At 33.7% G+C, this 12,790-nt stretch overlaps 1 pseudogene across 1 annotated transcript; it reads right to left on the bottom strand.

Moving 5' to 3' along the window:
• Nucleotides 1-3,578: 3,578 nt before the first annotated feature.
• LOC143575693 (anthranilate synthase alpha subunit 2, chloroplastic-like) lies at nt 3,579-12,180 on the bottom strand (annotated as a pseudogene). The gene is made up of 12 exons (XR_013142817.1): nt 12,026-12,180; nt 11,674-11,858; nt 11,022-11,211; nt 10,588-10,739; nt 10,375-10,490; nt 10,026-10,272; nt 9,858-9,914; nt 6,875-7,141; nt 6,654-6,722; nt 6,129-6,209; nt 5,856-6,047; nt 3,579-3,587 (listed from the first exon to the last, which is right to left on the bottom strand). The product of XR_013142817.1 is annotated as an anthranilate synthase alpha subunit 2, chloroplastic-like (transcript).
• Between the last annotated feature and the right edge of the window lie 610 nt (nt 12,181-12,790).

Genomic DNA, 12,790 nt, shown 5'->3' with positions numbered 1-12,790 from the left:
CATATTACATACAAATGAGTATGCATGGCCGACTCAACTTTTTAGAGGCTTAATGCAAAGGAAATCTAGAGCCTTTTCCATTGTCTTTGATAAGGAAATTAGTTTAAACTAATTTTTAAGTTGGATGATTAATAAAAGACTTACATCATGCTTTACTTCGAATGCTTTTATTCATTGGGAATAACCATGGAACATCGAGTTAGATTACACATTCAACACTTATTAATAATCATTGTGTTTGAAAGAACTCCAACTATGAAAAGAAAAAGAAAAATGACAGGCCGCAAATATATGTAATCAGTCACAGTTTAAAAGAGATTAAAATATTTATGGCAAACATCAATGGTGGACTCCATATTTTTTTTCATAGGCTCACTATTTTTCAGTTGTCAGATTTCTCACAACCAAACGTAACTACCACCAACCTTAGGGGTTAATTTTAGTTATTTTATGGGTTCACTACAAGTTTTTATATATTGTATGTCCTACAATTTTTTAAAACCACCGTGATGGATTTTTGTTCCTAACAAAACATTTGTAGCCGATACCTGCTTGTGTATGGTAGTGTGCAACAAGCCAAAAACCAAAAAGGAAATAAACTATGTGTGCATTGAAGAATAGTACAGAAAGCTTAAAATAAGATGTACAAAAAATTGATCAGTGGCACTGTGGCAATGTGACGGGCAGCAAAAATTTGGTCGACATTAGAGGTGCACAAAAAACCTGAACCCAGAACCGGACCCGAAAAAAATACCTGGAACCGGTTTTTTTTATATCTGGGTTTTTAATACCTGAATCCGTACCCGACCCTACCCGTAGGGTACGGATAGGGTATGCATTTCAGTCCCAAAACCGTACCCGGAACCGGACCCGATTTATACCCGGTAATACCCGAAACCCCGGAACCGGGTTTTTCAAATACCCAATCTATACCCGAAAGTAGCCGAAAAATACCTGAAAAATACCCGAAAATACCCCTAAAAATTGTAAACCCTTAAAAAAATTTAATCTATACCTGAAAAAAACCCGAAAAAAGCCCCAAAAACCCAAAAATAGGGTTTTTTTCAATACTCGAAAATAGGGTATTCAAATACCCGGTTTTAGAATACCCGGTTCGGTACCCGACCTGAACCCGATGCATAGGGTTTGGTTTTTAGATAGAATACTCGGACCCGACCCCGACCCGGGTATTACCAATACCCGATTTTCCAATACCTGGTCATACCCGAACCCGGTTCCATACCCCGATTTTCCAATACCCGGTCGTACCCGAACTCGGTTCCATACCCGAACCCGGGTATTTGAAAAACCCGATTTGTGCACCTCTAGTCGACATTGTTTAGTTATTGAGTTGTGACTTGTGAGTAGGGCCGTTCAAAACCGCTCGACGCTCGAACTCGCTCGCCGCTCGCTCGTAATTTGTTTGGAAAATGCTCGCTCATTTTTTCGCTCGATTGTAAACGAGCCGCTCTGCTCGGTTCGGTTTGTAAACGAGCCAAGCAACGAGCAAAGGTCTGCTTGGTTCGGTGCGGCTCGAATATTTTTAATTTATTTTATATATAATTATATATGAACAAATATATAAATATATAGACAAAACACACAAAATATAAGTATACAATTTTTTTAAACTCATTTAAATTTTTCCTATTCCGTCAGTTTTATAGTTTTATTAGTTCGATTCAAGTTTTCAGAATACTAAAAGTTTGTTTACATGTTCATTATATCTCATTTCAAACTTTTTTCTTCTAAAAATTTACAACCTATAATTCGTTTGTCAAAAAACTACTAATTTGTTTACAAAATATATTATTTACAGCCTTCAAACTTGTTTCTTATTGAAAAATTTAAAGTGAAAAATAAATAAAAAGTGCTCGAAATCGCTCGATGTTCAATCGAAAAATGCTCGATTCGATTTTGGCTCGTTTCGTTTTTCGCTCGGTTTGAATTTCATTCGTTCGGTTCGGTTGTAAACGAGCAAGCCTTCGCTCGGTTCGACTTGGCTCGTGAACAGCCCTCCTTGTGAGAATATGTTGGATTAGCCCACGATGAGATACTAGTGGGCCACTATTCTTTTTTTAAGCCTATGAAGATCTGCCCAAAGCCCCACATTAAACCCAAGTATATATTATTAGTTTGAGACCCGTGTATTACACGTGGAATTAATGAAAATTACAATATTTAAACGTTAAATAAAATATAATCAATAACACAATTATCATATGATGGTCAAATTTTAAATAGGTCGAATTTTATATAAACTTTTGAATATTATAAATAGGTAATTTGTAAATTTTGAAAGTAAAATAAATATGATAATTGTAGATAATTTAAGAATTTGAAAAAATCAAAATTTGAAATAAAATGTATTTATTTTGAGTAAAATTATAACCAATAATTATGGTTTATTGGTTGTAATCATTTTTGAAAATACCTTTTATCTCATTTAAATAATCAATTTTTAAAATACAGTTGAAATATACTTTTTATCTAGCTTTTTAAATAATATTGTAAGTTTTGATTTATATATTTTGACGGATACGGTTTTTCAAATATACCTAATTTGGTAAATATTTGATTTATATTTAGCATAATTATTCAGTTTATCTAGAATATTCAACTATAATCTTACTATTCTATAATAACAGTATATTTTGACTAAAAATAATTGAATTGATAAGGAAGGTTTTTAATTTTGAATACTAATACCGTTAAATTAGGTGATAATTTAAGAAGTAGTTGAAAATTTTTTATGAGCTGATATTATCTTCCTATAATTATCTAAAACATTTAATAAAACAATTTATTATAATAACTAATAAATTGTGATAATCTTTTGCATAAAAGAGTAAATCAAACCCGTGTATTACAATTTTTGTATCGTATACAATTTCCCTAAAATTCACTTAATAATTCAAATTAAGTGAATATGCGTTCTTTTATTTGCGACTGCAACAGCATTATGCACTTGTAAAATTAGACCCGTGTATTACAATTTTTGCCACTGTATCATAATATGTTTATCTAATATATTTTTATTAGTCCACCGATTAGAAAATGTCACTTAAATATAAACTATAAATTTATTCTAGCGAAAAAAAAGGAGTAAAGTTAGTAAATAAAAAAAACATAAGCCTTTCTGTTGTGTTCTTATAATACTAGCATAAATCATATTTGAAAAGGGTGATTTTGTGACATTCAAAAATAACAAATCATGATAAGAGAAAATTGGTCACAACAAATTAAACTCAAAAATAACAAATAATTTGGTGATGATGATAGTAATAATAATAATAATAATACAGGCAAGTATATATGTCAAGTTGGATCGAAATTGTGTACAACTTTATTGGAAATCGATAATATAAAAAATAGTAATACATATAAACGTGCAATCAAATATAATTAAAAATAGTAATACATATAAACTTGCAATCAAATATAATACCTTTGAATGTGAAAGACGTCGTACACATATATTTAACTCACGTTGCTGTTGTTTGGGCCACGCCCCACTCTTGACATGTCACCCCTTTGATCGAAAGCCTTCGTTTTTTCATTAACCACTCCATCCATGCTTAAGATGCCTGCAAACACAAACAAGCAACAATAATAAAAAAAATATCCATCTTTAATAATAAAAGATTCAATATATTATGAAAAAAAACCGAAATGAAATAAATATTTTTTTTGGGTGTAATAGTAAATTTATACGCACCAAAGTGTCGGTTGGGAAGGCCACCATCTGTGGCTGCAAAACATTAAATTATCAATAATACTCCCAACCTTTGTAACATCTCGGATTTTTCGTTTACGTTTAAACCGACCGGGAATAATTTAGATTTTCATTATTAAACAAAAATAATATATTTAAGTTTCTAATGTTCAATTTATACCCCTCATACTTTATATAATGTCTAAATCCTTATTTAAAACATAAAAAGTTCAATAATGGAACAAATATCAAACTACAGGGACTAAAAATGCAAAAAAATGAAACTTTCCCCCATTGTGGCCCGGGGCGCTGCACGAAGGGACCACCCTAGGTGCCGCGCGGCACGACGGGGTACCTGCACAGATCGTTTAAGCACTACTTCGTTTTCTAGTTCGTTTAAGTATAAAATCGTTTATTTTAGGCATGTTAGAGTGAATTAAGGTCCAAGTAAACATCATACAACTAAAATACCATTCCTAATTCGTTTTCCTTTGTCCAAGATTATATATTTGTGAATAAATCGAAGATTATTTCCTTAAATCGCATATACTTGCTTAACCGGGCCAAAAAGCCCATATTTGGTTCGTTTTAGCTATTCTTATATAAACACATCATACTTCCCTGCTGTAAACCTTAACCTAACCCTACTACATCTTCTCCAGCCATCACCTTACCTCTGCTCATTCTCAAACCCTTCGGTTTTTGCATATTCGTTAAAGACACAAGCCTTGACGTTTGACTTTGCTTATACGTTGATCTTTGACTCTTTATATCTCTTGATCCTTTCACTTTCCGGGTAAGTTGTAAACTGTAAAATTGTTCATACATATTCCCTAGTCAATAAACTTCAATCAATCTCTGAGATTGAAGGGTATTGACTGGTCAATTGCTTTAAAACCCGATAAAGGGTAAAACAGTCAACAACTTTGACTTCTCGTTTTCTCATACTTCTGGTAGGATTCAATGTTCGGTCCAGAAGACTTTTCTTCTCGTAATTAAATTTTAAGGGTTCTGACCAAAACCCGACTCCCGAATCGAAGTTCGGATTCTGGCCAGACTCGACTCGTTTAAACATTAAAATCAACATAACTAGAGTTCTACTCATCTGTTTGGATTGATTCCAACGGAATTATGTTCGTTTTTATTTATAGTTTCATATCACAAAGTTTCAGATTCTGATCATTAATCTCGTTGGACATGTATTGGACGACTCGCTTAAATCATTAGTTCGTTTGTCGAATTTATTAATCACTTGCCTTCCGTCTAAGGTGAGTTTGATCATTCCCCTTTTTATCGACTGTTTTCAAACATTTTGGGGACATATGCGTACTTATTCATATTTTCTATCTATATATATACACAAAATCGCAAATATAATCATTGTATGAATATCAGTTGAATGCTATTTGCTAGTTGCTACATTTTTAATTGTTTACTTGATAACATTTCGGAGAGGTCCAACATATCCCCTTGTAGAGGGTTCTCATTAGTATGATCATACGACCGTCTTAGTAACCGGAGCCCGATTCACTTGGCAAAGGTAAAACGACAACCTTAGTCATTGTAATTAATGCCCGATTCGCTTGGCAACGATTTAATTGGCACACACGATTTGGTTATATGCATGTTTGTTATGATTCGATTGATTATTATCACATAGTTGGTTTGCGCATTTATCATTTATTAACTATATATATATATATATATATATATATATATATATATATATATATATATGCTATTATTTAATGTTTCAAAATTGGTGATCATCTCACTCAACATGTGTTGTTGACAAACTCCATTTTCTACGCATATGCAGGTTGCTTAGATTGAAGTATGGATATGTAGTCAAGACCATAGGTTATATTGGAGACAAACTTAAATTTAATTGATTGTATTTATTTATTTGAATTGTTTTGTTATATTTGATTATTGTGTGTACATTTGAATTAAAATAATTAATTAGATATTGTCACATTTTATTTATGATAGTATCTTCGAGCTGTGAACAATCGGATCACGCCCCGACATTTCTGCCTTAGGTTGGGGTGTGACAACCTTAACGTTAAACTTAAACTTAAGACAATATAATACACAAGTTTAGACAGTTGGTATAAATAAAATCATTTTTGACAGTTACCAGCAGATCATCAGGCTCATGGCTGTTAAAATTTGGTGGCAAAGGTGCGGGGTCAGGGGTAGTATTATCATTTGACACAACAATATTATCAATGGGCACAGGCTTAGCTGCAACAGGTGAATCTTCATAATCTTGAATAGGCTCATTGCTTTCTTCTAGTTTATAAGTCAACATAAGCCTTTCGGGATATTCCTGCAATTGAAAAAAATTATGCAAAAAAAACCGAAATGAAATAAATATTTTTTTTGGGTGCAATAGTAAATTTATACGCACCAAAGTGTCGGTTGGGACGGGCACCATCCGTGGTGCTTCGCTTATATACTCCCTCATTGTCGCAAGAAATGATTGTGGAGGCTGCAAAAGATTAAATTATCAATAATACTCCCAACCTTATAAAATTTTAATAATAATTATAATAATAATATAGTAAACTTACCTCTCTAATAATAATAATAATAATAATAATAATAATAATATAGTAAACCTAATTTAGATCAATAAAACCCTATTTCCTAATACTTGAATTTACTTCAAGATCAATTAAGAACATAAACGGTGGTTTGAACCAATCAGTCAACTTAAACTCACATCCCTCCCCCCCCCCCCCCCCCCCGGCACAGGATTCATACAATCCAAGAACACAATAAAAATTTGAACCTTTTTCACTTTCAACAGATGGTTTTGATTTCAAAGACTGTTTAAAAGAAAACTCACAAAAATATACAATTTTTATAAAAATTACTGAAAAATAGAAAAGAAATTACTTCGGATTGGAGATAAAGCTAGGCATCGCGTCACCAACTCTTGTATAAACCTTTTCACCAACCTTGAAGCTTTTTCTACCCATAAATCACCATCTTTAATCACCTGATTCACAGAACCCATAAATTATAACACAAAAAGAATCAAAAAACAGATTAAAAATGTCATCTTTATGCAATCAAAAACACCACCCAAGAAAAAAAACCTAATTTAGATCAATAAAACCCTAATTTCAATTACATAGTTAAGGAGTATACCTTTAACAAAGAGTGAACTACGGAAGAGAGGAGTAGGTGGCGACGGCAATGGCGTGTACAAAATAGGTGGTTACGGAAGAGAGGCGGCGACGGCGGTGGCTGTTCAGCAGAATACGGCGATGGCAGTGGCGATGAAGGAGGCGACGACGGTGGCTGTTCAGCATAATACGGCGATGGCACACAAAGAACCAGATCCGATTTTGATTTTGATAAAATCAAACTGGAATTAAGGTAGGTGATGGCGTAGATGCTAGCAGGAGAGAGGAACTGGAATTAGGGTTGATGAAAACAAAAAAAGAATGAAAAAACTGGATCTGGTTATTTCTATTGGAGCGGGTTAAATCGAATGAGATACCATTTTATGAAATGGGTTACAGTTGGTGAAAATGGCTAAAAGATGACAAGTGGCATCACCTGGTACTTATTTATTAGTATGGATAGATAGATATGCAAGAAGATAAATAAGGCAACCATAATATGGGCGAATAGCCACTTATGAAATTGAGCATAATTTTGCAAAGAAATAACCCATTTATTTTTCGAGAAGAGATGGAAAACATATTCAATATTATTTGATTGCGCCATGGAAGTGACAGGGTCGTTTGCGAGAATCGTTAAAATTTTTTAGGCTGAAAGCCAAAAAAATTTGGGACTTAAGTAAAAGAATTTTTTATTGGATTTAAACAATTAATATTTAAATATGATTTGGGTTGTGTAAATTTTTTTTGTATGAAAATAGGCTTAAAGAGTTGAGTAATTAGGTTTAAACATTAAAAAAATATATATTTTTTGCATAAAACTATATATAAATTTAAAAAAATCGGGTCTACCGAGTAATTGGGCTAGTGGTCGTCGACCTCCCTACCCTCCTTCAAGCTGACATTGGGTAGTGATAGGGGCATGTTCGGTATATGGAACCAAAAATAAACTAGCAAAAAGATGTAAAACTACCAATACAAACATATATGCATTGTTCAATTTTAAATTACATAAAAGAAAACTAACATAGTTCATTTTGAAAATAAATTCATCTTATTTTATGTTACTTAGCTAGCATACGTTAGTGTGTCCCTTAAAAATGCAACAAAAGCCTCAAGCCCTCAATAAAATCATTTTCTTCAAAATCAGGAAAGTATTTCTTAATGAAATAAAGCTTGCTGTATGTCATCGGCCACAACATAAAATGACTAATCCTAATTTCGCCACTAGTACGTATGACTGGATCTGGGCAAGGAAAATCAATATTCTTCGTATAGAGTTCTTGTGCAAGCATATATGTTTTCATCAATTTAGTTTGGTAAAATAACACCATCCTTGACGTGCGTACTAAGGCTCCAACAAGCTTGAATCATGTCATTTTTGCCATTGTAGTTGATTGCAAAAATGACGTTTGTTCCTAAATTGACCTGTGATCTCTCCTCAATTTCTATGCATACTTTTTGTAGCGACTTCGAAAGATTTGCTTTGTCCTCTGTCACACCTCGCCTTCGGGCCTAGGCGTGTGACTCACAGTTGGTACCACTTTTGTCAATTTATCAAAGTTTGCAGTGGAAAATGTTATTTTAAAATATTTACTTTCATAACATAGGGAATTAAATACCATTGTTTGTTTTACAAAATTATTTGTTTAAAAAAAAACAAGTTTAATATATATATGCCTCAATACAAAATTAGCTGAGCCACCAGCTGCATTCTATGCCTAGTGATCTTCTATCTTCACTGGCATATTCTTCTCTATACCTTACTCTTGGTTACCTGAAAACAGTTTGAAAATACGTTAGCTATATGCTGGTGAATACGCTGACTCAATAAAACATTTTCACCATTCGTAATGACACAACACCAATAGTGTTCAACGACTCAGTGGGTCTCAATCCCATCTCATCGGAACTAACATACGCACAAACCACATAATCGGTCTTCACTCGCCCTAGAGACAATCACTTGCCTCATGGTCAGTATGTCTGTAGTGTGCCCACTACAGTACATATATGTAAGGATCCAGACACATGTGTATTTTAGCCTGAATGTTTAGTACCACCTTGTATCAAAACGTTTTAGAGGATTTGAACCAACCCTCATGTAAATATTTCCATAACTCTTTTACATATGGATAACAGTCCATAGTTTTAAAAAGTAAATATCTTTTCAAAATATACAGTACATAGACGTATTCACGTCATAAAACTATAAAAAGGTTTGGACGTATTCACCTTTTGTTGATTTCAAGATTTCTCACCAACAGATGTTTGATCTTTATCTCGGACCTATAGTACGAGAACAACATTCTATAAATAACTAAATCTATGATCTAGCTTTAGACCTTAAGTCTATTTGCATAACCTTTACCTTGATATTCATTTCATTTTATAAAACATTTATATACTACGTTTCTTTATCATGAAAAAACGTATATTCATTTCTTCATCCATAAGATAAATCTTTATAATAAAGAATTATATTTTATTCATACTCTTATCTTATGAAAGCTACATTTCACTTATTATTTAATCAAGGTATAGACTATACCCCCGACTAGGGTCTAAGCCATATAATAAAATAATCGGGCAGAACCCCTACCTTGTATGGCTTATCTATGAAATGCTTAAACTTCACGTGGATAGCGCTCCTACTTGCACATACTTCTAGACAACGAGCGTATCGGGAATGACGGGACTTTGGCACGTTACTTTTAACTAGTTTTTGTTCAGTTATGTTCATTCATCTGTGTACAGTTATATCCGTCCGTTTGCGTTCTTAAATCGTTCGTTTATACTATTAACAAGCAAACATAAAGAAACACAAGCATGTTCAGTTTCTTAGCGAATAAACACGAACAAGAAAACCCCATTTGTTTAATTGCTAGTGTTTGATCTTTTGTTCCGTTGAAATTAAATGATCATGAGCATGCTCCGTTCGTGTTTGCCTGGTTCGTTTACAAACCTAATAATTAGATTCTACTTATGTTATTGTGGCGTATTACCTTCTTCACACAGGTAAGAATTTCAGGACTTGAAGCAACAAGAATAGACCCTCTAGCCTGTATGCATGAAAACACAAATACATAACAAAGTAACTGTTTTAAGTATGTTTTGCCCCTGAAGTAAATAACAATAAAATGCCAATTTGAAGTATCAAAAGAACATAGAACCTGTAAGTAAGTCATGTATGGACTTGGGTTGACTATTCTCAAGGCCCGGTAAACTTCAAACGGATCTGCAAACGTACGGCGTTCAAAGCGTTGACTTAAAACGATTTGAAATATATCACCAGCTAAAATATGTTCTTTAGCCTGCAGCACGGCTTCCTTGTATGCTTCACTTGTCATGTTTGACTTTTTCAAAGAAGGTCCAAATAGGTTCGTATACAGTTTAATTGACCCTGGAGAAAGTTTTGGTCTGTACTGGAAGTCATATCAGAAGTCAGAACTACTAATTAAATATAAACAGAATCTATATAAGTTTGACACTGTGACTAACTAACTAAAATGAAGTACTCACGGAACGATATCATGAACTCGTGACACTAATGTCTCCAAACGTTCTGTTCCGTCTTTGAAAGCTTCATCAACAGACGAATATTGATCCATTCGCACCCAATGTATCACGTATGCTTTCTGGGATAGTAAATAACCAAATAACTTAGAAAATTAAAGTTACAGAATTAAGGATACGAAGAAGGAACTTGAAATGTTGAGAATAAAATGGTCAAACCTTCTCGACATGATCAAACACAATCACGTCATCATAAAGACCAAGATGAACATCTGGAAGGTTCCTGTCATCCTCCGGTGCTTTTGAAAATGGAAGCTTTTTCGTCTCTACATACCGCACCGTGTCATAAGAGAAATAACCAACCCAGCCACCTGTTATTATGAACAATGAGAAATGGAAATGATAGTGTTCATGCAAACTAGTGTCTGGTTAACAAGCAAAACTGTACAGATATAGACCAATATCTGTTTTTCAATTCCATCATATCTGTACCATATAATTGAGCCCTAATGAAAGCTAAGTGACTATCATAAATTCATAACTATGGATACATATCAAAAGAGGGGCAAAGTGTTAAAAGTATAAAATTGTGACTGTGAATTGCTTGGAACTAAATTGAATTATGCAATGAAAACGATATGTTAGCATCATACCACAGAATGCATCAGGGAGCTCATCAATTCTTTGAGGCTTCCATTGCTCCATTATCCTCCTAGGAACCGTCATGGGATCCTCCACAAATTCCTCCGTCTTCCGCCCTTCATGGTGATCCATAACTGTAACCATATTCTCTTTTGCCACAATTTCCATAGTAGGTTGAGCTCCAATCACACTGTACTGCCCCTAACATAGTAAATTCACCAGTTAAACAGGTATAAATCAGCATCAGCAAAAACTGAAAGATCAGTTAGCACAAAAATAATTAAAATTTTACTAATCAAAGGTATATATCCGAGTACCAACCTAGTCTCCTTATCCAACTCCATGAAAAACTTAAGATCTATATGCATCAAATACAAAACCAATATGTTTTATTGCTTCTAAGCTTTCTCATTTCACCTAAAATGTCATCCTGAGAATAAATTTGCTAATAATATGCACGCATTTCTAAATAATCTAATTTTTTTAATACAAATTTCTGATCGATTTTCATTGCTAAACTCAAAATATATACAATAAAGTGGCAGCTAAACAGGCAACAAGCTGCACCACAACCCTCTTTTGAATAGCAAACCCGATCCTACTAAAAACTAAATCCAATGGCAATAGCAATTGGCACTGCATAGTAAAAGCGGCGGTGCTTACAACATTGGAAGCCTTTAAGCCAGGCTCAACCGACTCGAACAAAAAGCTCGGCGCATCACGATCGTCTTCTTTTACGAGACACCTGTACGCCAAAACCGGAGTCAAATGATCGGAAAATATTGACCTGTACAACGGAATCAAGTTCCCTTGCTTGGCAGCTTCCTTGAACTTCTCCGAATGATCGACTGCTAAAACAATTAACAACAACAATCATCCATCAGTCCTAATCATATTGCCCTAACGAAACAAGCTTATTAACGTGAATACAATAATATCATCAAATTAATTAATGCGAATACAATAAAATAATCAAATTAATTAATTAAAAAAGTTAGCGTCAGTTTAAAATCACCTGAAGCAGTTGGAGATTGAAGACAGCATTTGAGCGTGACGCAACTCGCGGCGGCGGAGGTGTTGAAAAGAACGGTGGAAGGAGGAATGAAGGAGGCGCCGGAGCGGACGGTGGCATGGCGGCAGAGGGCGGTGGGAGATGGCTAGGGTTTCCATTGATTGAATGATAATGATATGATATTCAGTGAGTGTTTGTTTGTTCTGTGTTTTGGACAAGAGAGGTTCTGACGATTGTGCTGACGAAATACAAGTGGTGTGGTGGACCTTTATCGGGATATTTGAACATGACACCATTTAGTCAAAGTGTTATTAGTATTTTAGAAATAAATAACATTACTTTACTTTATTCTCATACTAAGAAATTTGTAGATATAATTTATTTAAGATCAAGATATTACTTGAATTGAAGAAAGTTAAAGTCGGCAAACCCGTCATTTTTTGTAGTTGATTTAACCGAATCTTTTATAACCAAAATCGATCAGTTATGAAAATCACACTAAAACCAAAACAAAAACAAATGGTCTTGCATCCCTTACATGGGTAAACTTTTGATGCATGGTATCATATGCTTATATACAATTATTCACCAAGATAACTAGATTCTTCTATTTAAAGTCTTAAGACACTTTGTTTCGTATGTTTCAAAAACAAAAACAAAAAAAGCATTCATCTATAGTTTTATTCATCTTTAATCCTTAAATGGTAAAAGATATTTACTTTTATCTTTTACTATATATATATAAAGTTATGCTTTGTTGTCTCACCT

This window comes from Bidens hawaiensis, unplaced genomic scaffold (genome assembly GCF_021521415.1).
Source record: "Bidens hawaiensis isolate Kalapana, Puna unplaced genomic scaffold, B.hawaiensis_p1.1 tig00027583_1, whole genome shotgun sequence".
Classification (NCBI taxonomy): Eukaryota; Viridiplantae; Streptophyta; class Magnoliopsida; order Asterales; family Asteraceae; genus Bidens; species Bidens hawaiensis.
Note: the sequence above shows the minus strand (reverse complement) of the source record. Positions and strands in the feature narration are given on the sequence as shown.